Source organism: Garra rufa, chromosome 7 (assembly GCF_049309525.1).
Source record: "Garra rufa chromosome 7, GarRuf1.0, whole genome shotgun sequence".
Classification (NCBI taxonomy): domain Eukaryota; kingdom Metazoa; phylum Chordata; class Actinopteri; order Cypriniformes; family Cyprinidae; genus Garra; species Garra rufa.
In genome coordinates this window covers 27318184-27336955 of record NC_133367.1, presented here as the reverse complement: position 1 = coordinate 27336955, position 18772 = coordinate 27318184, and positions in this window count along the sequence as shown.

The following is an 18772-nucleotide window of genomic DNA, read 5'->3' as shown; positions in this document are numbered from 1 at the left end:
TGTAGGTGACTTTGTTTCCTCAGAAAAACACAAACGAAGATTTTTAACGAAAACCGGTGCAGTCTGCCAGCCTTATCATTGACGTGGATGGGCACCAGACCTTTAAAAGTAAACAAAAACATGCACAGACAAATCCAAATTACACCCCGCGGCTCGTGATAATACATTGATGTCCTAAGACACGAAACGATCGGTTTTTGTGAGAAACTGAAATTATAATTTAGGAGTGTCTGTGATCTCAGGGGTTTCGTGCCAGATATATATTTATATTCATATACAGTATCATGAAATACCTGTCTGTGATCGCAGGGGTTTCGTGCCAGATATATATTTATATTCATATACAGTATCATGAAATACCTGTCTGTGATCGCAGGGGTTTCGTGCCAGATATATATTTATATTCAGGGATTAAATTGGGCCGGGGCCGTCCGGGGCTGAGCCCTGGCACATAGATTGCAGTACTCGACACTTCATTAACGCTACACAAGTAGCCTAACCAGATTAAAACATCAAAAACAAAAAAATAACCAGCCAATCACCAAAACGCAAACCAAAATCACGACACTCTATCACATGAACAGCTAATTCAATCGCCGTGGGTAAATGCAAATATTCCCTATAAACACAGAGTAAAGACACTGTTTCCATCCAAAAATGCGAATTTTACTTATGCGCAAAACTGGAACATCGCATAAAACATTTGCGCATAAAGCAGTGTTTCCATCCAACAAGACAAAGAGAACAAAGTCATCGCTTGCTGACAAACTTCCACTAAATATCACTTATAAAACTAGGCAGGGCCGCTGCTGGCCAAATGGGTGCCCTAAGCAGAAATTTACTTTTGTGCCCCCTCCCCCAAATATTACGGAAGTTATTTTTGGTCAATAAGGTAAATAAAGAGCGAAACAGCATCAAGATCAAGAGCAAGAGTTTTATCAACAAAAAAGAGTTACCTCCAATGGCTATGATTTTATTAATACAGTTGTCTGATTGATTTAATAATCTCAGAATCATACAAAAGGAAATTAAGCAGTTTTACTATGATAAAAACCATGGTTATCTGCCTTTTTATCTATCTTTCTATCATATCCATGCTTGTAAATTGTGTTTTATAGAATATATAATATTTGTATTTGTCTGTATTTTTTTAAATATATTTTTATTCTGTGTTTTTACCTGTACATGCACTGTACATGTGGCAGTTTTGACAATAAAGCAGACTTTGACAATAAAGCAGACAAGGGTTATGATGTCCACATATTTTTGTTGAGAAAATGATAGGAAAGATTATCAATATCAAATTATCAATATTAAACAAGTAATTCGATCATCATGTAAGTGTAACAACTGCATTTACCAGGCCTTTGGTGCCCTTTTCAGGCATTTCTATTAAAATTGTAATGTAAACTGTTAATTTTGTATTAGATTATGTATTTTAACACTGTTATTTAATGACACCATATGGTCATTATTAATCAATAATCACAATTGCCTCTGTGTTTTAATATAATGCATTTTAAGTCACTGTGTTTACTTAGATCTGCTTGTATTCATATTAAGAAAGATGCCTTAGTCGTGAAATTATTACCGACATTAAAACACTATTAACGTCGACAGAATAAAATAAAGTTTCACAGGATTATGAACGTACCTAAGTGATGCAAGGGCTTCATCTTGGGCTTTTTTTTTCTTTCGTTTCTCGGCGCCGGACTGTTGATGTCTCTTTCCAGGACCAGGCATATTGTTCATCAATTATTATCATCACTTTTGGCCAAAACAGAGGTAAAGGCGCGTCGCTGCGCGTCATCACGTGTGCTTACTAGCCTACTCTGCGTTCACAGAAAATGCAATATATACGTTTATATTTTTGTTTATTTGTATATGTATATTATTAATATTAATTTATTATTATAATAGGCTATATAAAAACTAAAATAAATAATAATTATAATAAAATAATTAAAAAAAAATTGAGCAGCTGGGATGGTGCCCCCCTGGGAATTGGTGCCCTACGCAGACTGCGTACTCTGTGTATAGGGAGAGGCGGTACTGAAACTAGGATATGTCCCTGAAAATAATAATTTTCATATAAATATAATTTATTGAAGGGATCAGTGAGCATTTTACTTTTACTTTTACTTTCGAATTCGGCGTCAATTGATTGAATGGACGACAACAAAACAGTACGACTAACTCACCTAGTCTATATTAAACACAGAATTATTAATTTATTAACAAAAATAAAATAACTGTTAAATAACTTACACAAAGTGTATTTATATATATATATATATATATATATATATATATATATATATATATATATATAAAACAGGCCTACTGAAAATCAGCAAACACGGTGGAATAAATAAGAACCGAATGTTCTTCCAATGAGCTTCCAAAATCACCTTTTAGATAAACGGCAACAGTCAAAAAGATTTTAATCTTTTTAAAATCCAAAATATACTCGACTCCAGCCGCGGATCTTTAATGCGACTGGTGAGCAGCCGTGTTCCATTTTTAATTGCACTGTTTCTCTAACTGAACTAAATGATTTTTATTACTATGAAAAAATCAAAATGTGGTGGGCAAGTGACGAAACTGGTGAAGGAAACATTTCAGAATGACCGATACAACATTTCTGATGCTGTGAGACAAGATGGGTCCGCTGGTTATTAGAGTTATCCCGTTCTATCAGTGCAGAGTCACATGATTTTTTTAATGCGCATGGAGGAATTTATTCGGTAAAAGTGTTTCCATAGTAGTTTATGCGCATTTATTCTTATCGGATAAAAAGTTTATCCTACTCCGTTTTATGTGCATTTTTAGAATTTATGCGCATTTTCGCGTTTCCATCCAGAGATTTTTTATGCGATATTCCAAAATGCGCATAAAAATAGGTGGACGGAAATGTGATGCGGTTGTGGCGCCGGCTTCCTTTTGTTTAATGATTGCGCCTGATGCGCCTACGTCCGCTCCAGAGGCGCGCAGATGAAAAAATAATTATTGATTACCAATTTGAATCAGTACATTATAATGAAAACAATACCTTAAAGTGGTATCTTTAAACTGGTGAACCCCTTTAACATTTAACAGTCCAAGAATTAAGTAAATGAATGCAATATATGAATATAAATATATATCTGGCACGAAACCCCTGCGATCACAGACAGGTATTTCATGATACTGTATATGAATATAAATATATATCTGGCACGAAACCCCTGCGATCACAGACAGGTATTTCATGATACTGTATATGAATATAAATATATATCTGGCACGAAACCCCTGCGATCACAGACAGGTATTTCATGATACTGTATATGAATATAAATATATATCTGGCACGAAACCCCTGTGATCACAGACAGGTATTTCATGATACTGTATATGAATATAAATATATATCTGGCACGAAACCCCTGCGATCACAGACAGGTATTTCATGATACTGTATATGAATATAAATATATATCTGGCACGAAACCCCTGCGATCACAGACAGGTATTTCATGATACTGTATATGAATATAAATATATATCTGGCACGAAACCCCTGCGATCACAGACAGGTATTTCATGATACTGTATATGAATATAAATATATATCTGGCACGAAACCCCTGCGATCACAGACAGGTATTTCATGATACTGTATATGAATATAAATATGAACTGCACGAAACCCCTGCGATCACAGACAGGTATTTCATGATACTGTATATGAATATAAATATATATCTGGCACGAAACCCCTGTGATCACAGACAGGTATTTCATGATACTGTATATGAATATAAATATATATCTGGCACGAAACCCCTGCGATCACAGACAGGTATTTCATGATACTGTATATGAATATAAATATATATCTGGCACGAAACCCCTGCGATCACAGACAGGTATTTCATGATACTGTATATGAATATAAATATATATCTGGCACGAAACCCCTGCGATCACAGACAGGTATTTCATGATACTGTATATGAATATAAATATGAACTGCACGAAACCCCTGCGATCACAGACAGGTATTTCATGATACTGTATATGAATATAAATATATATCTGGCACGAAACCCCTGCGATCACAGACAGGTATTTCATGATACTGTATATGAATATAAATATGAACTGCACGAAACCCCTGCGATCACAGACAGGTATTTCATGATACTGTATATGAATATAAATATATATCTGGCACGAAACCCCTGCGATCACAGACAGGTATTTCATGATACTGTATATGAATATAAATATATATCTGGCACGAAACCCCTGCGATCACAGACAGGTATTTCATGATACTGTATATGAATATAAATATGAACTGCACGAAACCCCTGCGATCACAGACAGGTATTTCATGATACTGTATATGAATATAAATATATATCTGGCACGAAACCCCTGTGATCACAGACAGGTATTTCATGATACTGTATATGAATATAAATATATATCTGGCACGAAACCCCTGCGATCACAGACAGGTATTTCATGATACTGTATATGAATATAAATATATATCTGGCACGAAACCCCTGCGATCACAGACAGGTATTTCATGATACTGTATATGAATATAAATATATATCTGGCACGAAACCCCTGCGATCACAGACAGGTATTTCATGATACTGTATATGAATATAAATATGAACTGCACGAAACCCCTGCGATCACAGACAGGTATTTCATGATACTGTATATGAATATAAATATATATCTGGCACGAAACCCCTGCGATCACAGACAGGTATTTCATGATACTGTATATGAATATAAATATGAACTGCACGAAACCCCTGCGATCACAGACAGGTATTTCATGATACTGTATATGAATATAAATATATATCTGGCACGAAACCCCTGCGATCACAGACAGGTATTTCATGATACTGTATATGAATATAAATATATATCTGGCACGAAACCCCTGCGATCACAGACAGGTATTTCATGATACTGTATATGAATATAAATATATATCTGGCACGAAACCCCTGTGATCACAGACAGGTATTTCATGATACTGTATATGAATATAAATATGAACTGCACGAAACCCCTGCGATCACAGACAGGTATTTCATGATACTGTATATGAATATAAATATGAACTGCACGAAACCCCTGCGATCACAGACAGGTATTTCATGATACTGTATATGAATATAAATATATATCTGGCACGAAACCCCTGCGATCACAGACAGGTATTTCATGATACTGTATATGAATATAAATATATATCTGGCACGAAACCCCTGCGATCACAGACAGGTATTTCATGATACTGTATATGAATATAAATATATATCTGGCACGAAACCCCTGCGATCACAGACAGGTATTTCATGATACTGTATATGAATATAAATATGAACTGCACGAAACCCCTGCGATCACAGACAGGTATTTCATGATACTGTATATGAATATAAATATATATCTGGCACGAAACCCCTGCGATCACAGACAGGTATTTCATGATACTGTATATGAATATAAATATGAACTGCACGAAACCCCTGCGATCACAGACAGGTATTTCATGATACTGTATATGAATATAAATATATATCTGGCACGAAACCCCTGTGATCACAGACAGGTATTTCATGATACTGTATATGAATATAAATATATATCTGGCACGAAACCCCTGTGATCACAGACAGGTATTTCATGATACTGTATATGAATATAAATATATATCTGGCACGAAACCCCTGCGATCACAGACAGGTATTTCATGATACTGTATATGAATATAAATATATATCTGGCACGAAACCCCTGCGATCACAGACAGGTATTTCATGATACTGTATATGAATATAAATATGAACTGCACGAAACCCCTGCGATCACAGACAGGTATTTCATGATACTGTATATGAATATAAATATATATCTGGCACGAAACCCCTGCGATCACAGACAGGTATTTCATGATACTGTATATGAATATAAATATGAACTGCACGAAACCCCTGCGATCACAGACAGGTATTTCATGATACTGTATATGAATATAAATATATATCTGGCACGAAACCCCTGTGATCACAGACAGGTATTTCATGATACTGTATATGAATATAAATATATATCTGGCACGAAACCCCTGCGATCACAGACAGGTATTTCATGATACTGTATATGAATATAAATATATATCTGGCACGAAACCCCTGTGATCACAGACAGGTATTTCATGATACTGTATATGAATATAAATATGAACTGCACGAAACCCCTGCGATCACAGACAGGTATTTCATGATACTGTATATGAATGAATCAAACAAAACAATTTGCAAATAGCTGAGACACCTAAATCCTGAATAACAGACTTTCAAAAAAAAAACTTCTGAAAAAAAAATCAAAAAGCTCCTATGTTTTTTAGTTTTTATTGTAATATTTGAAACCTATATAGTGTTATTTATAAAGAATTACACTGATATTATGTAGTTTAAATGGTTTTCTATACAATGAAACCATTTTTCTTTTATTTCCTCCAGTATATATGTATAGGGGATCCATTTGAATTTAGGTAGGCCAAATGCAGGCGGAAATCCCCCAAATAGCTGCAGAGCTTAAGGGGTTAATAAACTATAAATTAATTTAAACCAGTGGTTCTCAAACTTTTTTGGTCGCGCCCCCCTTTCAACCTTTAAAAATCTGGTGCCCCCAGATTTTTTTTTGGGTCAAAAAGTTAGGAGCACCAAAAAAATATAGGAGCACCCAATTTATTTTTAGTAATGTGCCGACCTTGATTCTTCATGGCTGATTCTGATTGCAGATGTTTTTTCAAGCAAATGGGCTGATTCTGAAAGCCTTTTTAATATATTTATTTTACGCCTTAAACAAGGGACAGGAATGAATGAAAATATGAGTACACGAACAAGATGTTTATTTTCTCTATTGTAAGTACAGTCGTTTAAGTTACAGGCAACCACTGCATTTTTAAGTAATCTACAGTATAAATAACAAAAAATAAACGACACAGTTCTTTCTTAGTCTTGTAGGCAATAAATGCAGTCATAATCAAAGTAGGCTACTGTTTCAATATTCAAAGTGCAAATAGAGACCGAATTTTCCCATCATGATACAGAGCTATAGAAAACTACACAACTGATTATAGCCCAATACTAATAACAGCCTAGATATTTTATGTAGCCTAATTTGCGCGCATTGGGGAGTCGCTCTCTAAACTTGGGGTATTAAAATTGCTTTTGAATGCGTGTGCGCGTTTTACTTTTGGTTTTGTTTTAACGAACACAAACAGGATTTTTAAAAAGCCCCAAGTGGAAATTACGCCCCTGCGTGAGTGGAACTCTGCTGCTGAGTTATCATTTGTGAATGTATGCTGTTGTACAGTATACCGAGACTGAGGCGCCAGAGTGCACTGCTGGACGCGACAAAGCGACAGTTGCAAATCATTTTAACTTTGAAGCCGAGAGCAATTATACCTCGTCAAACTTTCTGCATTGAGCTTTTGAATGACCAGCACCTGGCTGGATCTGTGCGAATTCATCTATGGTTTTATCTTCTCTTTCACACACCAATCCATCTCCCATTCTAAGTGACGTCCTTTGGCTGTTTACGTTTTTATACTTCTTTTTCTGCTGATGGCCTGCGCCCCCCCCCCCCCCCCCCCCTGCAATACTCGTGCGCTTTTTCTCTGTATAGTGTTGCTATGTCAACTAGTAAATACCATACATTTGGTTATGCTAGCATGTGTGGTAAACCACGTGTGTTACAATTAACCCCACGTTAGTTTGTGCCCTGCTCTACCCTAATAGAGAAATGTATACCTTTTCATTCAGACAGAGATTTTTTTTTCATTTAACATAGGCTACATTTCAAGCATTCTGTGGATTTCTTTGTGCTTTGTGAGGCAATAGCAGGTTCATTGCTGTGACGCGCTCCATTTTACGGAGACTTTCTACAATGATAAATCTTGTTTCTTTCCTCTATTTCACAAAAGCACAACCTTTTGGTGTTATCGCGAGTGTACTTAAATCAGAAAAAGTTATTTCCGCAGGAAAAAAAAATCTAAGGATTGCGCAGGCGCCTCCATGTCACACATTAAGCGCGATAAGGTAATACATTTGATATGAACACATAAAGTGCGTATTCATGTAAAAGAAGCAGCTGTGGGGACACCTGAAACAGGACCGGTAATGTGGTACAATGGCGAATTCTCTTTCTTTCTTTCTGTAGCCTATTGTTTGATTGTTTACAAAATATTAGCTTTTTTTTTTTACTTCGTACATGAACAAGTAGGATTGGCCTACTTACAGATAGGCTAATAAATCCTCAAATCTTATATTACACACAATCATATGTTTACAGAATAATTGCCTTTATTGTCGCTAATACGATTGTTAATACAACATATTTTACTGTCTAAACATCAAGCGTATGTGACCCTTTAAACTGCTTAATTTGTGTTAACGCCTATGTGAAAAACTTATTTTGGCAAGTATAAATGCAACATGCAATATATTTTTTTTTCTAGGCTATATTTTTATTTTTATGTTGTTGTTGTTTTTGTCGGCTATTAATAATATCATGCTGATTGTGCAAATTGTATACAAACTTACGAATTTAAAAAAACTGCGGAGCGTGTGTCATGAATAAAGTGATAATTAAATGAAAAGTCAAATGTCGCGATTGGCAACAGCATTACATATTTTGGCGGCCGGTCGGTGACCGTCACGGCAGTCTTGAGGAACGAGAAATCTCGGAAAATGGCTCATAAAAAGACAGGACGTGAATGCTTTTTGCAAGTCGGAATCTATGACGCTATAAGGCGTGAACAACATGAAATTCTGTCAGTGAGGGGGGAGTTGTAGGGACGCGTGCTGCGCAAGACAAATAGGCTACAACCACTTCTCTGATAATTTTAATATGTAACTATCTGTATTGTTAGTAATACGAGTCTGATTTTTTGCACATTCATCTGACAATAAATGTGGCACACCCAGTTTTTCTGATGCACACCCAAAAATATGTTTCTGGCTACGCTACTGGGATATACATAATAAAATTATATAATACTAAACAAGACATGACTCCGATCAGGGCCGCTGCTGGCCAAATGGGTGCCCTAAGCAAAAATTTACTTTTGTGCCCCCTCCCCCAAATATTACGGAAGTAAAAATAAAATAATATAATAAAAAAAAAACACCTACTATAGGGGCCAAAATAGAACTTTATTCAAATAAAAGTAATTACACAAATAAATTGTATCATTTATAAATTACAATTGTATCTCTACAGCAAAAAAACAAAAAAACAAAAAAACTAAAATTACACTTTAAATAAAACTTTTAAAAATGTGAAATCTTAATGAAATAAACAATAATAAACTGAAATAAAATCAACACTGTCATCTGCTGGAGCTTTCCAAAGTTCAAAATTTACAATAAAGCAGACTTTGACAATAAAGCAGACAAGGGTTATGATGTCCACATTTTTTTGTTGAGGAAATGATAAGAAAGATTATGTGGATATTTTAAACGTTTGGTCAATATTAAACAAGGAATTTGATCATCATGTAAGTGTAACAACTGCATTTGGTTCCCTTTTCAGACATTTTTATTAAAATTGTAATGTAAACTGTTAATTTTGTATTAGATTATGTATTTTAACACTGTTATTTAATGACACCATATGGTCATTATTAATCAATAATCACAATTGCCTCTGTGTTTTAATATAATGCATTTTAAGTCACTGTGTTTACTTAGATCTGCTTGTATTCATATTAAGAAAGATGCGTTAGTCGTGAAATTATTACCGACATTAAAACACATTATTAACGTTGACAGAATAAAATAAAGTTTCACAGGATTATGAACGCACCTGAAAGTGATACACGGGCTTCATCTTGGGCTTTTTTTTCTTTCGTTTCTCGGCGCCGGACTGTTGATGTCTCTTTCCAGGACCAGGCATATTGTTCATCAATTATTATCATCATTTTTGGCCAAATAGGCAGCCGTAAACAGAGGTGAGGGCGCGTCGTGGCGCAGATGCTGCACGTCATCACGTGTGCTTACTAGCCTACTCTGCGCTCACCGTAAAATGCAATATATACGTTTATATTTTTATATTTTTGTTTATTTGTATATGTATATTATTAATATTAATTTATTATTATAATATATAAAAACGATTTTTTTGAGCAGCTGGGATGGTGCCCCCCTGGGAGTTGGTGCCCTACGCAGACTGCGTACTCTGCGTATAGGGAGCGGCGGTACTGACTCCGATTAATGGCTTTATTCATTTTGAATCTGGATTACGTTGTTGTATTGAGTTTATGCATCATCCGGACTCAGAATCGTTTAATTTATTCTTGGGGAAATGTGCATTTGGATATAAATGCTGTCATAATTTACCGTGATGTAGTGATTCGAGGGAAATGACTGAGTAAATTGAGAAAATACGCTTAAATATACCGGAGATGGAGAACAGAAACTATAGCTGGTGCTATGTTGCGCATATTATATTGACGAGTCAGCGGTCTGAGTGCCCATATAAATTACAAACAAGTAAAATGTTGTTTCTTTTTTTATTATATAACAACAACTTGGAAAGCATACAAAAAAGAAAAGGTAAAAGGCATTATTTGAGACAAGAGCATATTAATATAGACTTTTTTCCTGAACACGGAAGTAAGTCCGACTCTTAACTGAAAGAGTGCTTTGCATTTCCGGTCTGCATTGTTTCTAGTCAAATTAGGGTAGGGTAGAGTGGGGGAAAACGCCCCCCTGGGGTAAAACGCCCCCCTACCTGTTTTTCCCAAAATAACCACTAGAGAAAATCAAGATACATTTTCACTGTTGCTATGCACTACGTTGACAACGGGGATAAACAAATCTCCTTGAAAAAGCTGACACCAGCGACGTGTTTGAAGAGAAGAGGATTTCATGGAAAATGCTATAATTTTCAGATATTAGTAAACAAGTGTTTAAGAGAATATTGTTCTGTAGGATACCACAGTGATGTATGATAGATGAATAGTGAAGTCTGTAGTTTGAGAGGATATGTTATTTATAAGGAATATAACTGTATTTAAAAAAGAAAAAAAAAAAAAGAAAAAAAGACATGGCTTGTGGGGTAAAACGCCCCCTACGCCGAGGGGTAAAACCACCACTGATCTATAATAGAGAACATATATTATATATCTATAATAGATCATTATATAGATCAGTGGGTAAAACGCCCCCCAGAGGGCATAGTTTCTCTCTATTATAATTACTATAATAACATATTTCTGTCGATCAAATCCTTTGTTTTACACTTAATGCAGTATAACTAGGTGGTAAAATCTAAATATTTGAACACAATAAAAAAATTACCTCAACATATTTGTTTGCATGGCTTAGTTATATGTATAAATATAAATGTTAAAAAATTTGGATATTTTGGACATTCCTCAAATAAATATTAATATATATACATGTTGATACATTACTTGCCTTTTACTTTTAGAGATTAAAAACTATAGTCTGTTCATTTTGCTGTTGATCTATGAAGAAAACTGGTTGGTAAGAAAGGGGGAATTTTACCCCACTGCTGGGGCAAAACGCCCCCTTTGTACAAAAATATGTTCAGTCAAAATACTAATTAATTATGAAGGCTGAGCAATTTTAATATTTGGTGAATAACTCCTGCCATAGTCACTCAAAACCGGGATGGCAGTTCTAGTCACATTTATGTTTTGTTTCACTGTAATGTCACATTTTCCTTAAGGGGGGCGTTTTCCCCCACTCTCGAGCTAATAAACTAATGTTAAACCTATTAAAATGTTTTTAAAAAGCACATGGCTCCATAGCGCCATCACTTGGCAATGTCGCAATGACCGTCATTTGTCAGTGCCTCACTTTAAAGCAACACTAAGTAACTTTTCCCTCAACGCTCTCTCTACAGGTTGGAAGTGGAATTATCAAAACTAAAGAGTTGTTTTTACCTTAAAATAATGTTTCCGAACTCGTGTCAGTGGTTCATCAACTCATAACAGGGTGAAACGGCACTTTCGTATTCGCTTTGCGACCCTCTATCGGCCATAACAGCACTATGTAAGTTTGGGTCGCGGTTTTGTAGTTCAAATGAGACTACACTATGGAGACCAAAAACCTCAATGTAGTCACCTTAGCAGTGGATCTGCAAGTTGAAGATGCTCAACAAAGGAACTCTTTCCTGATAAAAGGAGTGCTCTGTCGGGATCACCTGAACATAAGTCTGGATAGCCTAGTCACACAACAGGAGGTGTTTCAATGGCCACATCTGCGGGAAATCACGGATGAAATCAGTCTACCCGATGCTGATCTAGCTGATGAGGTTCACCTTCTAATAGGTCTAGATCAACCAGACATACTTGCTCCTCGTGACACATGCTGTGGTGAGTCTGGTGAACCATATGCAATTCTGACTGGCCTGGGATAGACACTACATGGACCAGTAGCTGATGGCTCTACATCTGTTTCTGCCAATTTAATTCGAGCTGACCATTCTTTACAACAAGCTGTTGAAAGATTTTGGAAATTGGATGATCCAGTGCATGTGAACAACGACTCGCTGTCAGTAGTTGATGAGCAAGTTGTGGCTCTATGGAACAAACAAGCAATCAAAGAGGAAGGTCATTACACTCTTCCTATCCCATTTAAGGAACACCCACCACGACTGCCCAATAACTACACTATGGCCAAGCATCGATTAGACCTTTTAGGAAAGAGGCTAAAGAAAGACCCAACTTTGCTTCACAAATATACAGAGGGTATTAGAGACTCTCTGCAGAAAGAATATGCTGAAGAGGTCGTCGACATTAACAGAAAAGATGGCTGCGTGTGGTACCTGCCACATCATCCAGTGCTACATCCACGTAAGCCAGAGAAGGTTCGTATCGTCTTTGATTGTGCTGCACGGTACCAAGGTACTTCATTAAATGACCACATATATCAAGGCCCAGACCTTACCAATAAGCTGCTTGGAGTACTTCTCAAATTCAGACAGGAGCCCATTGCTCTAAATGCGGACATTGAGAGCATGTTCTATCAGGTTTGTGTGCCATCTGATGAGATGTGCTTCGCTTCCTGTGGTGGGAAGATAACGACCCGAACAAACCACCTAAGCATTATCGTATGACAGCTCACCTGTTTGGAGGTGTCTGGTGTCCTAGTGCTGCCAATTTTGCCTTGAAACAAGTCGCGGAGGACAATCGTGGAAACTTCTCTGATGACACAGTGGAAACGGTAAAGCAAAATTTCTATGTCGACGATTGCCTTAAGTCAGTACCAACAGAGGAGGCCGCCATTAAACTTGCTTCCGAACTTCGGGAATTGCTCGCCGGTGGAGGCTTTAGATTAACCAAGTGGTTAAGCAATTCTAAGGAAGTGATGAAATCAATACCAGCCGACGATTGGGCGAAATCGTTACATGAGGTGAACCTTGACCAAGAGGATTTGCCATTTGAACGAACACTGGGCATCCTTTGGGACGTAGAACGAGATTGCTTCACATTTGATGTCAAATCAGTGGACAAGCCTTTAACAAAGAGAGGTGTATTGAGCACTACCAGTTCTATCTATGATCCTTTAGGATTTGCAAGCCCTTTCGTGCTCAAAGCTAAAGCAATCTTTCAAGAGTTGTGCGCATGAAAGTCGACTGGGATGAGGAGTTACCAGTATATATAGCAGCACAATGGCACAGATGGTTGAATGATTTGCCTCTGTTATCAGCACTGACAATTCCAAGATGCCTTAGACCAACATCCACTAGTTGTTTGTTACCGACCCAGCTCCATCACTTTTCCGATGCTTCAGAATTGGCTTATGGCGTAGTTTCATACATCAGAATTGGTGACACTTGCAGGCTGGTGATGTCAAAGGCCAGACTTGCTCCAATCAAACCAGTTAGCATACCACGACTGGAGCTACTAGCAGCAGTTGTTGCAACAGAGCTGGATCAGCATATCAAGCAACACTTAGAGATTCCAATTGAAAGGACTTTCTTTTGGACAGACAGCACTATTGTACTTCAGTACATTAAAAACAAGCATTGCCGTTTCCAGACATTTGTTGCCAACCGCATATCAAAAATACAGGAACGCTCCGAATCATGCCAGTGGAGACATGTTGATTCTGCCTCTAACCCTGCGGATGAAGTCTCTCGAGGGATGACTATGAGAGAGATTTTGGCAAGTGAACGATGGGTATCTGGTCCACACTTTCTCAGACATGATGAGGAACATTGGCCTGCTCAACCTATTATAAATGACTTGCCGGATGAAGCAGAGATCAAATGAGGCAAAGAAGTCTATACAGCTAGCATAACATCAAACTGAGCAACGAATAATGCAATGGACAGACTACTGGAACGATATTCCAGTTGGCATCGTTTGAAAAGAGCTACTGCTATCATGTTGCGTCTCAAGGCTTTGTTACGCAAGAAAGTAAGTGTGCGTCTTTCTGACCCCATCACTGTTGGTGAGCTCCAGCAAGCTGAGTTAGCCATTCTCAATTACGTACAAACTGCGACTGTCAGATCTACTCAAACCAAACCCTGTTCTCTTCTAAAACTTAAACCCTTCAGGGATGAAAATGATCAGCTCCTTCGTGTCGGAGGAAGACTAATGAACGCCCCAATTCCTTATGAGGCTAAACATCCAGTGATACTGCCTAACAATCATCACGTCACCCAGTTGATTATACGTCACTACCATCTTCGCTTGGGTCACGCAGGTCCAGAACGAGTTCTTACAGAAATTCGTCAACGATTCTGGATTCTAAAGGGACGTGCTGTCATAACCCAAACTCTCCGGTCATGCCTACAGTGTCGCAAGTTAAGAGCTAAGCCGCAAGCCCAGCAAATGGCAGACTTACCTGATTCTAGAGTGACACCATGTGAGCCTCCATTCACTCGAGTGGGCATAGATTACTTCGGGCCATTCTTAATCAAGAAGGCACGCAGCGAACAAAAGAGGTATGGATGTTTGTTTACATGTCTCTCTACAAGAGCTATTCATCTCGAAGTCGCGCACACCCTCGATACTGATTCCTTTATCAACTCATTACAGCGATTCATCGCCAGGAGAGGCTCACCTTCTGAAATACGGTCAGATAATGGGACTAATTTTGTGGGTGGATTACGAGAGTTGAGAAAAGCCATCAATGAATGGAATCAGCAAAAGATTTCTGATTACCTGCTGCAGAACAATGTAAAATGGATCTTCAATCCACCTGCCGCCTCCCACATGGGTGGCGTCTGGGAGCGACAAATTCGCACCGTTCGTTCCATTCTAAACACTGTCCTATTGCAGCAGGCACCAGACAACGAGGGTCTGACAACACTGTTTTGTTGCGTTGAGTCTATTGTCAATGGTAGACCAATAACTAAACTCTCAGAAGACCCATCAGATCCTTTACCACGCACCCCAAATCATCTGTTGCTACTCCGTTCTGGTCCAACTCTACCCCCAGGAGCCTTCGTTAAACAAGATGTTTACCGACGCAGATGGCGCCAGGTCCAGTATCTAGCAGATATCTTCTGGTCGAGATGGCTTAAAGAATATTTGCCTGCACTGCAACAACGCCAGAAATGGCTACAACCAAAGCGGAATCTTCAAGTAGGAGATCTTGTGATCATTCTGCATGAGAATACACCACGCAATCACTGGCCACTAGGCCTGATTACTCAAGTTTATCCAGGTACAGATGGACTTGTGCGTACTGTGGAAGTGAAAACACAGGCAGGAGTCTTCAACCATCCTGTGGATAAAATCTGCCTCCTGGAAGCCAGTTTTATTAGTTGAACTAGTTTAGTTGAGGCATCACCCTTCTTTTCTTTAAATGACCTGTTTGGGTCATTGGGGCCGGGATGTTGGGCGCTGCCCCTTTAAGAACGTTGTTTTTCGGTGAACTCATGTGATCGCTAAGGGAGAGAGCTATGTTGTTCGGCTGTAGCTTCTTAAACTTCTAATGATTACAAGTGAAAGTACATACATATACTACATATTCCCAGCGTGGTGAGTAATATTTGTGTTAAGTAATCTGAGGATACTGATGTATCTTTATGAAGATCGCTATTTGTGATTAGCGCCTAAACGGCTAATATTATACACTTGTGTTTGCTGTTTGTGTAGACATATGTTGTTCGTTTGTGTTACTGAACGTTGAGATATTTGTGCAATAAGTTGCATTAATTAGTAAACAAAGTTTAACGTAAGTCTGTTACAGTAGAGATTGTTTTCAGGAATCTGTTTGTATTAAATGTGATAGTGTTTAATGCATATGTGATGTACAACATTACTAAATATTAATTGTGAACTGTTTGTGTTTACAGTTTGACCGCATGAATGCACATATGTACACTACTCTAACTACAAGTAAAACGACAACAACAACCAAAATGTGTACCGTGTGAGTTCTGCACTAGTGGAATAAAACCATAGACAGTAAAAAATATGGACGTAGTATCCGTGACGTCACCTGTAGGATTCTGAAGCGCTAATTTGAAGCTCATAGTGGGCGGGATTCGGCCGCGCCATCTTGGAATCACGTCATCGCGCGTCACTCCCGGATAATCAAAAATGGGCAAAAAGGCGGGATGTGGGTGGAGCTGGTTGCTGAAACCACGCCCGCCTAGAGCGACAGTGGTGACAGCAGCGGCAATCCCCCTGTCACTCAAGTCGCCACGCCCTTAATTATGCTGAACTTTAAGGCTTAATATAACTTAAACCGATGAGTTATAAAAAAATTCACCCCCCTCACAGTTGACATGAAGGGCAAAAGTAGCTATATAGACCAAAACCATTTTTTAAACCAGGCTGTAAACATACTTTTTTCTGCTGTAAAGTTGGGCATTTTAACATGGAGTGTGAATGGGATTGACTCCCTTTTGCAGCCAGCCTCAAGCGGCCAGTCGATGAATTGCAGTTTCAGTCACTTCCGTGTTGGTTTCACGAGGGAGACCGGAAGGTTGCCCCTTGAATAAAACCAAAATCAAGATCCAAGTTAATGTTATCATTTCACGGGTAACAACTACAAATGCGACTTGCTTTACGGCAGGCTTCACAAAAGGTTTTCCTACTTTTTAAAAAGTCATACAACATACTCTACCTTGTCACTGGACATCGTTATTTCCAAAGCCGGTCCTGGATAGCCTCCAAACAAATAATGTGCATGTGACGCGAAGGTAGGCTAAATTATTTACGACAGCGGTAATGGACAATTCCGCTTCCAACATGTAGAGGGAGCGTTGAGGGAAAAGTTACTTAGTGTTGCTTTAATGAGTGTGTAGATGACACGAAGCAGCAGACATTAGCTACATTAAAAACAGATGAGGTGCGTTCCGATCGACAGGGTCCCTACGCAGTGTTCACTGCTCCCTACTCCCTTAGCACGGTATATCCGTTGAAGTGGACTTCGCTGACAATAATCACTCATTTGGAATACCCTGGAACGTCATCAAAGCAAATCAACGGCAGGGTCACGCATTTTATGATATAACATAAATAAATATTGCAATTTATTTTACTTTGAAATTTAAATACATATAAAATACATATAAACTTATGTATATAATAAATATAGTCAAAATGTATATGTTTAGTCCGTTAATAGATTGTAGTGGTCTTATCTCGCGCACTTTCTTTCCAACACGCAGCCTATATTTAAGTATCTTGTGGTAACGTTAAATAAAACATGATAGAGCCTCACCTTGCCGGTTTTACTTTTTAATTCATACAATACAATATGCAAATGTAACATGAATCACCATAACCATTCATAAACACTCTAATTTGTATAATAATAACAACATTTATTGCAACCGCTCCATTGCAGAGCCTTTAAAAAACTTAAACGGATCTGCTCCATCGTTAGTTCTAATTGACCTTATGCACGGAGCGTTCTTTAGAATTTCCGCATAAAGATAAGCCAGCTCGTAAACTTCCGTTGAAGCTCATTTTATATGTGCTATATATTAGGTGGACACTCTTGAGACTGATCTAGTGCCTCGTTCTTATCAGAAACTGAGAAAAATTATAATTGCAACATTATAAACAATGTTAGCGGCATGAACATTCAGTTTCATATTATTTAACAACATATAATTTAAATGCGGAGCCTGGTAATCTCATACCGTATCTGCATAGTTGTACATTTAAATGCTGACAGCTAAACACTATCATAACGTGTTTAGGCTAACGTTAGCCAGCTATCATATTTCTCTTCAAGGACATCTTAATCGTATTCTTGATAATCACTAACTTGCCTTCGTAGTCATGAACACACTTTTAAAATCTTGCAATATTTCAAAGCCTTTATTATTTTCTAACTCTACAGCTGTGAAATAAAATGTACTTCAAGGACGACTCACTTTTCATTCATAAAAAGGGCATCGGAAAAAATGACTTCACGGAAAACAACGTCTATTTTTGGCTAAAATAATATGGAATTACCCATATAACCAATAGATGGCAGCAGAGGATTGTTTATTATGCAGCTGTCTCTCCTTATATTTTTCAAGACGTCTTGCTTTCGATTTATTATAAAATACTAGTATAATAAATTGTAGTACTTTTACCTTTTACTTTTATAGTATAGCAAGTGCAGAAAGTCATTAAGCTCACACACAAACAGCCTATAAGGGTGAATTATGTAAATATATATAGTTCACTACAAACACGTTAAATATTTATGGTATAATAATTAAAAAATGCACTAATTATGAATCG